This window comes from Schistocerca gregaria, chromosome 7 (assembly GCF_023897955.1).
Source record: "Schistocerca gregaria isolate iqSchGreg1 chromosome 7, iqSchGreg1.2, whole genome shotgun sequence".
Lineage (NCBI taxonomy): Eukaryota > Metazoa > Arthropoda > Insecta > Orthoptera > Acrididae > Schistocerca > Schistocerca gregaria.
This window is the reverse complement of record NC_064926.1, coordinates 431,973,974-431,988,011: the sequence shown is the minus strand read 5'-3', so window position 1 is coordinate 431,988,011 and position 14,038 is coordinate 431,973,974.

The following is a 14,038-nucleotide window of genomic DNA, read 5'->3' as shown; positions in this document are numbered from 1 at the left end:
GAGAGGTGACCGAATAGCACCCCATACCATCACGCTGGGTGATACGCCAGTATGGCGATGACGAATACACGCTTCCAATTTGCGTTCACCGCGATGTCGCCAAACACGGATGCGTCCATCATGATGCTGTACACAGAACCTGGATTAATCCGGAAAACATGACGTTTTGGCATTCGTGCACCCAGGTTCGTCATAGAGTACACCATCGCAGGCGCTCCTGTTTTTTATGCAGCGTCAAGGGTAACCGCAGCCATGGTCTCCGAGCTGATAGTCCATGCTGCAGCAAACGTCGTCGAACTGTTCGTGCAGATGGTTGTTGTCTTACAAACGTCCCCATCTGTTGACGCAGGGATCGAGACATGGCTGCACAGGCCGTTGCAGCCATGCGTATACGATGCCTGTTATCTCGACTGCTAGTGATACGAGGCCGTAGGGATCCAGCGCTGCGTTCCATATTACGCTCCTGAACCCACCGATTCCATATTCTGCTAACAGTCATTGGATCTCACCAACGCAAGCAGCAATGTCGCGATACGATAAACCGCAATCGCCATTGGCTAGAATCCGACCTTTATCAAAGTAGGAAACGTGGTGGTACACATTTCTCCTCTTTACACAAGGCATCATAACAACGTTCACCAGGCAAGCCCGGTTAACTGCTGTTTGTGTATGAGAAATCGGCTGAAAACTTTCCTCATGTCAGCCCGTTGTAGGTGTCGCCACCGGCGCCAACCTTGTGTGAATGCTCTGAAAAGCTGATCATTCTCATATCACAGCATCTTCTTCCTGTCGGTTAAATTTCGCGTCCGTAGCACGTCATCTTGGTGGTGGAGCAATTTCAATGGACAGTAGTGTAAATTCGATGGTACAATAATCCTTATTTGAAAAATTGGGAATGTGTTGTAGTGTCTTAAATACTTGGGTATAGCGAGCAGCAATCCATTTTAGGTTTGTGTTGTTGATATTCTGGATTTACGATGCATCCTGTCCTGAGCACAATTTTTTGTGGTAATCAGCTTAAAGTATCTGAGTCTTTGCGCTGGGAACATTATTGAAGGAGGTAAAATCGACGTCTTTGAAGGGAAAGGAATTACGTTTTGCGTACACGTTCATAAAGAGACGTCCGTTTGTTGAAGTCAAGTTACCTTAGAAGTTAGCATTTCGCATCAAGGAATCGCGACCTTCTCCGGGACCTGCATAAGAGTGCTATGCCCTCATTTTCTGTGACGTCGCCGTGGCTGGCGTCTGAGGAGCGTTAGGACGCGAATCAAAGTAGCGCTGCTCACAGAGAAATCTAGCCTACGCGGCACACGTCCGCCTGCACAGTACCCGGAGAGACGTCTCAGTGAACAGCCTCACGACGGGCTAGAGGGCGGTGGGGGTGAGTACCGTGGGCCGGGTTGGGGACGAGGAGGAGGAACGGTGTCGCTCGGGCTGCCCTGGGGAATGCCGCCTCAAAGACGCGCCCTGCTAGGGCCCGGCCCGTGGGTACCACCAGCGCCAGCCGGTGCCCGCCTGCTGGCTGTTCTGAGGCGAAGCGCGGCGCTCCGAGCTGCCCCGAGGTCTGCAGGGGCCACACAAAGGAGGCGCGAGGGGAGACTCGTTTCTTCCTGCGTCCTCGCTGTTGCATTTTCTGATTCATTACGATTACTTGTTATTCAAATTGTAGTCTGCGCCCCAGGGACTCGATGAGGTTGAATATTTGCGGAATGTTTCGAGTTTCCTTTCTTCAGGGATAACATTTGTGAACGTATTTTTGTAGTTATTGACTTCGTGCTATTTCCCGTTTATGCATCAAATAAATCTCTGCTTCCACTACAGTTTGACAGTGGCGTATACAGTGACGGTAAAAAAAAACACTTCACCAAGGAATAATTCAAAAATGTGTTCAAATGTGTGTGAAATCTTATGGGACTTAACTGCTAAGGTCATCAGTACCTACGCTTACACACTATTTAATCTAAATTATCCTAAGGACAAAAAGACACACCCAACCCCGACGGAGGACTCGAACCTCCGCCGGGACCAGCCACACAGTCCATGACTGCAGCGCCCAAGACCGCTCGTCTAATCCCTCGCGGCAAGGAATAATTAATGTTCACTATGGAGCGTAGCCATGTATGGAAGTGAAACATGGACTAGTTTGGACAAGAAGAGAATAGAAGATTTCGAAATGTGGTGCTACAGAAGAATGCTGAAGATTAGATGGGTAGATCATATAACTAATGAGGAGATAGTCAATAGGATTGGGGAGAAGAGAAGTTTTTGGCTCAACTTAACTAGAAGAAGGGATCGGTTGGTAGGACAAGTTCTGAGGCGTCAAGGGATCACCAATTTAGTATTGGAGGGCAACATGGAAGGTAAAAATCGTAAACTAAACAGATTCAGAAGGATGTAGGTTGCAGTTGGTACTGCGAAATGAAGAAGCTTGCACAGGATAGAGTAGCATGGAGAGCTGCATCAAACCAGTCTCAGGACTGAAGACCACAACAACAACAAACAAATTCCGGAAGTATCTGTGTCTAAAGTAAATTTAACTGCTCCCGAACAGGCCATGAATGCCCAACGGCACCGACCGGCTGCCGTGTCATCCCTAGCCCATAGGCGTCACTGGATGCGGATATGCAGGGGCATGTGGTCAGCACACCGCTCTTCCCGGCGTATGTCAGTGTCCGAGACCGGAGCCGCTACTTCCCAATCAAGTAGTCCTCAGTTTGCCTCACAAGGGCTGAGTGTACCCTGCTTGCCAACAGCGCCCGACAGACCAGATGGTTACCAATCGAAGTGCTAGCCCAGCCCGACAGCACTTAACTTCGGTGATCTGACGGAAACGGTGTTACTACTGTAGCAAGGCCGTTTGCATGTTTGTCTAGGTAACATATTTAAGTGACTGCAAGATCACAGGTTAATGTAAACGTGAGATAAGCATTGCAAATGTTAAATGCTGATACATTAATAACTGGTTTAACCGCCAGAATGTTGAATGTAAAAATGCACACGTGCATGCATTGCGTTGTACAGGTACCAGATGTCAGTTTGCGGGGTTGACTTCCACGATTCTTGCAATTGGTAGGTCAGTACAGTGATTGTTAATGCTGTTTGTGGATGACACAGGGGTGTCGTTCGGTCCCATATGTGCTCGGCTGGAGAGAGGTTAAACCACCATGTCGACAGTCTATAGAACATTTTGGTCACAACAGTGGACTGGGGGCGAGAGTTGTTTTGTGTTGGTAAACACCCTCTGGAATTCTGTTCATGAATAGGAGCATCAGAAAAAAAGGTTAAAGTGGCTTTGAGCACTATGGGACTTAACATGTGAGGTTATCAGTCCCCCAGAATGTAGAACTACTTAAACCTAACTACTGGCGCAGTACAAGAGGATGGATGACTCACCTAATGTACAAATTTCCAGCTGTTCTTGACTAACCGATTTCTAGCAATTGGTTGCATCACTGTGGTGCCAACTGCTCTCGAATTGCTGCTGCAGATGCAGTACGACGTGCCAGAGATATACGCCGAACACAATGGTCTTCTCTCTCGGTAGTGCTATATGGCACTCTAGAGCACAGCCTTCTTGGTAATGTACACTGCCATAACCACCGTTGCCAGCAAGCATGAACAGTGACTATATTCCTGCAAAGCCTTCATGCAGTATCGCAGAATGAAGATCCAGCTTCTCGTATCCACATTGCACGATCTCGTTCAAAGTCAGTATCTGGCATCTTTGTCGCCTCAAAGGCACTCCTCACTAACATCAACTCACCACCTTCAATCTCAAAGGTGACTAATGCTCACGACCGTTAGTGTGTGCAACCTGACTTGCATCCCCATAGGGAAGCTATTGGCAGCATTTTTATGGACTGGAATGAAATTTGAATAGTCATCATCTTTCAGATACACAAACGCGTCTAACTGTCGATTGTGTCTCAGTAGCCCCATCTTGGTGTTTCGAGCTCTTTTGCCGTCAGAACACTACAACTCTTTGTTCTGCATCAGAAGCGAAATTTCATTTTATTAGAAGCGAGTTAATGCAGTGAACTGACAAAAAGAAGGAAGATAAAGAATCTCCATATGTGCACTAAGTCGATATACAGTGGTCTCCGAAACTTAAGGCCGAAAGTGTCTTTCGTATGAGGTCTCACTGCCAAGGACATTGCTCGATGATACTTGGACCGTACAAACAAAAATTGCCCTATTGTGTACGGAAATAATGAAACAGAAGTCAAGTTATTTATGATGATCACTTGGCCGTGGTGCTTAATTCGCTGTCTGATCACCAAAGACGGCAATCCATGCTCTGAATCGTGCATCCATGCTGGTCACGCGGTTGATAAGTTGTGATATGGCGTTCCATATCTCAACCAGCAATATTGGCACTGCCAAAACGATTATGTTCGTCAGTGCTTCTTGGTGAAGTACGTGTTCCCACCTCTCATCATTTAAGAGTACGTCCAGAATTATTGAAGATTATCGATTAGGTTGTCCAGGTGTTGCGGTATGGAGACGCATAATGTTACATGAACGTGCTTACCTCAGAATTTTTGAACACGCTACACACACCGATCATTGTTTTTGTGTCAATTTACCCCTTCCCCATGTGCGTCTTTTCAGGGCGGCATGTTGCCTTGATTTCATTTTGGCGAATGACAGTGCGTCACTGCATCTAATTGCGTAGATGAAAGTGTTCTTGAAACAAGAAGGATGCAGCAGAGAGTCTCTGCCTCCTCTTTCCCCAACTTATATGCCATCGATGAAGCATGGGATGAGTTGAGGATTCGTACTGCAGCACGTCCACATGCTCTAGCGACCATCCAGATTTGTCAACCTTGCTGGAGGGGTAATGGAAAGCCCAACCACAATAACACCTTACGAACTTTGTGGCCACCGTGGGAGAACACTGAGAGCATCCATTGCCATCCCAGGTGATCACACACCGAATTAAGAACCATGTCTCTCCGTTGGACTGTCAAAGGGATCATTACGTATTGTTGCGACGACAGTGCACTATTTTCTTTGAATAGAATCATCACGTTTGTTCGTCTCATAGAGAATGTCTTTCATAACATTCGCTACTGTACTGTACTGGTTCTTTCCGTCGCGCTGTATTACCTGATAGTAAAGCATCATAGGAAAATTGCTTTCATCCTTAACTTTTACACACTATTATGTACTGTATAAACACACTTGCCACTCTTAGTAGTCATATTCATACGTTCTATCGAGGAAAGTTCCTTAGTTAAGGACGTGAAAACTGTACACGTCGCACCAACACACAAGAAACGAAATAGTAGTAATCGGCTGAATTCAGTGGATTACCTCTGTAGTTATTTCAGCTCCCTTTCACTACACAAGTCTCCGTTGACAGCACTGAAAACGATCAGCGCCGGGAAGGTCGCGCTCTCTTACAGACAGAACACTGCAACCTGTCACAGCACTAGGACCATAGTGTATGTAGTTGTCGGACATGCATTACATAAAATAGCCAGGGGACCTTGCCGTTTGATGCCTGCATGCCTCAGTGATACACATAGAAGTACCGTAAGTCCAACCACAACGGAGGGATATCTGTTGAGAGGCTCGACAAACGTGTGGTCCCTGAAGAGGGGCGGCAGCCTTTTCAATAGTTGCTGGAGAAACAGTCTAGATTATTCACTGATCTGGCCTTGTAACATCAACCATAAGGTCGTTGCTATGCTGGGCGTGCGAACGGCAGAAATAAAAGGGAATTTTTCAAAAAATGGTTCAAATGGCTCTGAGCACTATGGGACTCAACATCTGAGGTCATGAGTCCCCTACAACTTAGAACTACTTAAACCTAACTAACCTGAGGACATCACACACATCCATGCCCAAGGCAGGATTCGAACCTGCGACCGTAGCAGTAACGCGGTTCCGGACTGAAGAGCCTAGAACCGCACGGCCACCGCGGCCGTGCAATTAGACAAAAGGAAAAGAACGAGAAGGAAAAGTAGTAGGTAAAATGGACTGGGGGAAAGAAGTAAAAAGAAAGCCTCCTGATAAAATTTCGCATAGAGCCTAATTTAATCATAGCTAACACTTGATTTAAAATCTGAAACAAGATTGTGTACATAGAAGAGACCTGGAGACAGCGGAAGTTTCAGATTGATTGTTAATAATAAGACAGAGATTTAAGAACCAGACATTAAATTGTAAGATATTTCCAGGGGCCGATGTGGACTCTGACCACAATTTATTGGTTATGAACAGCAGATTAAAACTGAATAAATTTCAAAAAGGCAGGATGTTAAGGAGATTGGACCTGGATAAAGTGAAAGTACCACAGTTTGCAGACAGTTTCAGAGAGAGCATTATGGAACGGTTGACAAGATCAGGGGAAAGGAATATAGTAGAAGAAGACTGGGTAGCTTTCAGAGAAACAATAGTGAAGGCAGCAGAAGATCAAGTTGGTAAAAAGATGCGGGGTAGTAGAAATCCATGGATAACTCAACAGGTATTACATTTCAAAAATGGCTCTGAGCACTATGGGACTTAACATCTGTGGTCATCAGTCCTCTAGAACTTAGAACTACTTAAACCTATCTAACCTAAGGACATCACACACATCCATGCCCGAGGCAGGATTCGAACCTGCGACCGTATCAGTCACGTGGTTCCGGACTGAGCGCCTTAACCGCGAGACCACCGCGGCCGGCCGGTATTGCATTTAATCTATGAAAGAAAACAGTATAAAAATGCAATAAATGAAGCAACAAAACGCAAAAATTAGACTGACAATAAGTGGAAAATGGCTACGTAGGAATGGCTAGAGGACAAATGTAAGACGTAGAAGAACATACCACTAGGGGAAAGAGAGATGCTGTCAACAGAGATGTTAACGAGACCTTTGAAGAAAAGAGAACCACATATATGAATATCGAGAGCTCAGATGGAAAAACAGTCCTAAGCGAAGAAGGGAAAGCAGTAAGTCGGAAGAAGTGTGTAGAGATGGAGATATACTTGGCAATGTTATGGAAATTGAAAAGGACGTAGATGAAGATGAGAAGGGGGATATGATATTGGGTGAAGAACTTGCCAAACACTGAAAGACTTAAGACGAAACAAGGTCCCAGGAAGAGATAACATTCCATTAGAGCTACTGTTAGCCTTGATAGAGACAGCCATGAAGAAACTCTTCCATCCGGCGAGCAAGATGTATGAGATAGGCAAAATACACTCAGAGAAGACTATAATAATTCCAATTCCAAAGAAATCGGTACTGATAGATGTGAAAAGTAACGAAATATCAGTTTAGTAAGTCATGGTTGAAAAATACTAACATAAATCCATTGCAGAAGAATTGAGAAACTGGTAAAATCTGACCCCGGGGAAGATCAGTTTGGATTTCGGAGAAATGTGGGAACAAGCGGGGCAATACTAACCCTACGAATTTTCATAGAAGATATGTTACGGAAAGAACAATCGGCGTTTACAGCATTTATAGACTTACAGAAAGCATTTGACAATGTTGACTGGAATCCTCTCTTCCAAATTCTAAAAGTAGCAGGGGTAATATACAGGGAGCGAAATGCTGTTGCACAGAAACCAGATGGCAGTTATACGAGTCGAGGAGCACAAAAGGGAAGCAGTGATTGAGAATAGAGTGAGACAGGGTTGTAGCCTATTCCCCATATTATTCAATCCGTATACTGAGCAAGCAGTAAAAGAAACAAAGAAAATTTGGAGTAGGAATTAAAGTCGAGGGAGATGAAATAAAAAAAACTGATATTTGCCTTTGATTTGTAATACTGTCAGGGAAATCAAAGGACTTAGAGGAGCAGCTGAACGGAATGGACTGTGTCTTGAAAGGGGAATATAAGATAAACATCAACAAAAGTAAAACGAGGATAATGGAATGTAGTCGAGATAAATCAGACTGGCAAATGAGACACTTAAAGTAGCAAACGTGTTTTGCTATTTGCGAAGCAAAGCAACTGATGATAGTCAAAGTAGGTAGGATATAAAACGTGGACTGGCAATGGCAAGAAAAGCGTTTCTGGAGCAGAGAAATATGTTAACATCGATAGTAGATTTAAGTGTCAGGAAGTCCTGTATCAAAGTATTTGTATGGAGTGCAGCTATGTACGGAAGTGAAACATTGACGATAATCTGTTTAGATAAGAAGAGAATAGAAAGTTTTGAAATGTGGTGTTACAGAAGAATGCAGAAGCTTAGATGGCTAGACCACGTAGCTAATGAGGGGGTACTCAACAGAACTGGGGAGAAGTGAAATTTTTGCTAGAACCTGACTACAATAAGGTTGGTGGGACACGCTCTGAGGCTTCCAGGGATCACCAGTTTAGTTTTGGAGGGAAGTGTGTGGGGTAAAAATCATAGGGATAGACCAAGAGATGAATACTGTAAGCAGATTCAGAAGGATGTAGGTAGATGAAAAGGCTTGCGCAGAATAGAGTAGTACAGGAGCTTTATCACACCAGCCTTTGGACTGAAGTAAACAACAACAACAACAGTAATGTATCTGGAAGTGGTACTGGCCGGTATAGCGCCCTATCTTCAGACGAAGTGTACAGTTTATTAGTTTACTGGCATCGTTTATTGTAAGTGGTTTCTAATAGACTTGCGTAGGTATGGAGTATAAACTGAATTGCGTGTCTGGATTCGGAATTTATTTTCAGAAAGAACACAGTTCGTATAAGACGAGGGAAATTCATCGAATTAAATCGAAGTGATATCTTCAGATCCCCAAATGTTATAACCCCTCTGCTGTTCGTAATGGCCTTAGACATCTTACTGAGCACGATATTGCAGCGCCTGTGTTGTGTCGAAGTACGTTACAATGGTCCTTCGGACATGAATGTCCGAAGGAACAGGCACAGCGGCGATTACAGTTGCTATGAAAAACACCAAATGATTTCGCCGTTGCGGTTGTGAACCACATCCAGCTGTATAATGGGTCGACGATTGTGAAAGTTTGTGTCTGATCGCGAATCGAACCCGAATTTCCCGCTTTACGCGAGCGAGCGCCCTAACCGCTATGGTTATCCAGATGTCGTCGTCCATGTGTCGCACCTGTAATGATACATCGCATTAATGTTATTTCCGTACAGGGGAGACATTTTATTTGTAAGTCGCTGGCCCGGTGTCGGCAGTGCTGTTTTGTGAAGACGTACGAAGCAATTTCCTTAGGACATACCCGTTTTCATTCTCGTCACTCCATTCTGAAGCTGCAGATGGTTCATGTTAACTACTGCTTACAGATTTCATTTCTTTCATAGCAGCCTTAGTGGCCGCAGTGCCTGGTCCGCCGGATACGCATGCATGTACGAAACAGCGTTTCTTGTTACTTCTTCACAACGCAGGCACTGCAATTTCGTATTTTTCGGCCAAGGCTGGGCCTGCCACTTACAAATAAAATGTCTCTTCTGTAGGGGTATAACGCTAATGGAATGTATGCGTGCGGGTACGATGATACTGTCGTTCATCCCCTAGTAAAGTCAGCAGTATATTAAAAGAGACTGACACAACACACTTGCGTAGCTAGTCAAGAAACAGTTTGAAGTCCTCCGCACGAGTACTATAATATATTCAAAACTTGATTCGTTGGTTGATAACCGAAGTGTTAGTGTCACTTCAAACACAGAGCAGCAGACATCGGTTATTTACAGTTGACTCCTGTTACGACTGCACACCATAGTCAGTTCCTCCCAACTGATGTGGGTCAAGGGGTCTGAAAGTAGTGTAATGGAACACCGAAACTGGTTGCATAAATAAATTAATGCAAAAGTGACCACTGCAGGTGTTTCAGTTTTTATACCGTACTGAATAGCCGAGGTTCCTATTAGAAGGCTGGACATACAAACATTTAATCGTAACTTAGTGAGCAGTTCTTCATGCCATCCGTTTGGCAGATGTGAAATCCCGCCTTTCCGGAGTGGTCACTTTCACTGACGAGCAGTCTGCGGTTTACCACAAATAGCCTTCTGTCCAACAACAAGACGATAGCATTCGGAGAGACGACACACCGAATAATAGTGTCTCCTTTGCACGCTTCCTTGGCTGATTTCTAGTTACATTTTCATAGTGGTAGGGAGTTGGCATGAGTGGTATGTTTTGGACCTAAATCAATTTTTAAAAAATTCAAACAAACGAATTTATTTTAACGAGCAAAAAATTACACCAGAAAAAAACCTGAAATGAGCTTAAAACAAATCAGATCAACTCATACGACCAGAAATTATTAATATCGCTTTGCAAACGGTTACTGGCATAACTGACTAAACACCCCAACATCTGAATTTTTGGATATCGATATTAAGCAACCCTACCAACAAGATTTACTATTACATCTTAAGAAAAGAAGCTGTTGGCTGGATTCAATAGGGCGAGGAAATGAGAACAAAGTTAGACAGTAATTGCCAACAGGAGAAATATTTTTTTTTTCAAAAACCCAGTGGGATAGTTAAAATGTAGTTTCTCACTAACATTTCAACTTAAAGTTAAATATAATTGAGGAAGGGTAGTCAATTGAAATACGGGAACAAATATTTTTACTACTACGCGCCAGCGAGGCCCTTTCAAATAATGAAAGTCAAAAGGAACGGTACACTTCTTGAATCAGGTAATTTATTACAGAATAAGCACTCAAATTTTAGCGTGACCAAACCTCAGTACCGTTAATCAACTTCTGATATAGTACAAGGTTTTTGGGTAACATAGGACCTTCAGACAGCAAAGAAAGCACGATAAAGACAATTATGTGGATGAGTAGTATTAGAATGAACGACTGGACAGCCTAACTAATTTCTTAATTTAGTAACATTAGAACAGCTCGTGGGTATCTTAAAGTTCCCTCGTTGCAAGTGAGCCTTCAGTTTCAGTAGAAGCGCTAATTTTAATACGCTCTTCCAGGTTCTGGGCTCAATTAATACAAAGAATAAACCAACATAATTATAGGGTCCACTTCCTGTACCACACGCGACACAGATGAATAATCTCAAAAATTACAAACTACATATATAGAGAACAGACCATCTTCAGATTACGGACCCAAAAGTTACAATATAGGACTCTGTATAAAGCTTTGACTACCAGTACACCGGAGTGACTTAAATCACATGAGATATTACAATTTACAACAGTGTTGTCAATCAATATGACCCGACTTGGATAAGTGACTCCACTACACATGACAGGAGCCGCTCGGTTTTGGATAATTAATTTACCACCATGTGCTGAAACAAGGCACACTCATTCAGAAGAACATGATTTTAGAAATATCGAAACCTAGATCAAAGGCTAAGTAAACCTTTGGTTTTCAACTGGTTGACTGAGATTTTCAGGACCTTCAAGTTCATATTGTTGCTTATTCGTAGCCATGCTTTAAATTTTGAAATCACTTATGACATAATAGCCTCAAAAAGCTGCTATCAATAATTTCTGAATATCAATGTGTATAAGCAACGGCGGCCCCAAATAACAGAGCCTGCCAGCAAGTGGTACGTTTCACAATGTAGCTGTCGTTCAGGAACCGAAGGACGTTATCCACAGGCTGTCCTTGGACTAATCATCTGAATTGATTGAGAGGTTGCAAACACTCTGCTACAACTTCCACAAAGTTCTTCCAGATGCTCAAATGCTGAGCACAAATAAAAGCACAACCGTCACGTCAGACAAGTTTCCCAGTGGGCAATATTCACTGGCCAAATGGGAACAACCTGCTTTTCGGACCAGAACAGACTACCGGGTTAAAAGTGGCTGCTGCCCAAGCTTTCCGCCGGCCGCGAAGTCACTGCCTCCCTCGCCGCCGCTCGCTGCCTGCCTGGAACTGACTGAGGGCACACCTACAGGGGCCACGCTTAAATCATCCGTCAGAGACGTGGTCCCCGTTCTAGTGGGGATACACCACTTGTTGCATTGACACCACCATCGAAGCTGCCAACCATAGGAAACTACCGATTGTGTGAGAAATGAAAAAGGGTACCCCGCACATCACGCTTTTATCTACCCGGTACATTTATGGTACAGATTGCAGTGCAGCAAGAGAATCAGGACAGATGAGAAACCCCTCGGTGTTGCAATCTCTCCCAGGGGCATCCTTGTCTTCGGCTATCTACTTGTATTAACAAGCTATTTTGGTTATTCTACTAGTAGACTTTGGTATTTCTTCATTTTGTCAGTGATGCCATGAGCCACCAATTTTTCTACTATGAATTCACTCCTATCGTGATGAAACCATGTATTACTAAATACGTATCGCAGGAACCTCATTTTCATTGATAGAGTTTCGAGGCCTATTTCCATTTATACAGTTCTACAATGGAATGCAAATTTCATTACACAAGGTAACATCGTTTGTGGTAGTCTTCCCACGGAATGACTAAACAGTTTCATTTGGTGGGACGGTACGTTCAATAACTAATCCAATGCATTTTATTACTCGGCCATTTTCGGTTGAAGAAATGAGGAATTTGCTGTGAGACTTCGAGAAATGTTCCCTCTTCAGCCCCTAATGTTTCATGAAATTCTGACTGCACGTGGCGCTATAAGTATCCTCAAAATGGCGTCTGTAACGGAGGTGCGTTTCAAGTAGGAGCTGCCACTGAATGTCTTTTGGCAGAAATCCAAAGCATTGTAGATATTCATGGGCGCTTACGAAATGTCTATGGAGACCTGGCAGTGAATCAAAGCACGCTGGGACAGGCGTCTATAGACATCGCAACAATATCGCACAAATCTCTCCGATTTCCCGCTTGCCTGACGGCGGCCTACATCTGTCACTCCTGCGACGCTGGAATCTGCGGACACACTCATTCGAAGTGATCGTCTGATCGCAATCAAATATCTCGTTGCACTATCTAACGTCTCCATTGGTAGTGCTGACATACTCGTCCACCAGCTGTGGTACTCGTAGGTGTCAGCCAGCAGGCTTCCTCGCCGCCTGGCGGAAGACATAAAGATCTACGAAGGATCATCAGTGCTGAGTCGCTTGCGCATTTCGAGGATGATCGTGACAATTTTTTGTCGAATATAGTCTGACGCGGTAAAACATAGTTTGATCGCTTCGAACCGGAAACTAAACGACAGTTCAGGGAGATGCACTAAACCAACCCTCCTCCGAAGAAGAATTTCAATGCCGCACTCTCGGCCTGTAAAGTCGAGACGAGAGTCTTCTGGGACTCTGAAGGGGTTATCCTGTTTGATGAACTCCATCGTGGTCCAATGATCAACTATGAAGCGTATTTTGCTACCCTCAGGAAGTTGGAGAAATGGCTTCAGCGTGATCGTTGCCACAAAAATGCAACCCAGCTTTTCCTTCTCTGTGACAATGCGAGGTCTCACAAAAGCCCGCGCACTTGACAGGATCTCACAAAACTTCACTACACTGCTCTCCCTCATCCACCCAACAGCCCGGGTCTCGCACCTTTGGTTCAATGAAGGCTGCACCCTGCGGGAAGCTGGACCTGCATGATTGGGAGATTATTAATACAGCAAGACAAGACTACCTCGACAGGTAGAGTGACACCATGCGGGCATAAAGGCCCTCCCTGTAAGCTGGCGCAAGGCCATCACATCGAAAGGACATCACCTTGATAAATTGGGTTTTGTAGCCAAAAGAGTAGGGAATAATTTGTTTTGGAAACCGAAATGAAACAAACATGCTTTCAAGAAAAAGACGAGTTGTAATACCTGTAGAATGAATTTGTTACCATTAACAGTTTCTGCTGTCACTGTTTTAGAGCAGACCGTTTTATATCTTTTATTTCTGTTACATATTTCGTATCAAATGAAAACGTTATTTGGTTTTTTAATATAAAATTAGTTATGATAACGAGCGAAGAATTTTTTTCTATCAAATCAATGACACACTGTCTCCCTCTTAGTAAACCACCTTTCACATTTTCCAGTCTCGAAGTATTTTCTTTCTGCTCACGCTGTCCAACCACGTAGTAACTAAGTCGGTGATATGTTTCCAAGTACTACATTTTTTTGTAAGCCACAATACCGAAAGCTGTTCCTATGTAGATATTTATGTATTCAACGTTCTTGTTGTTGGTAAGGA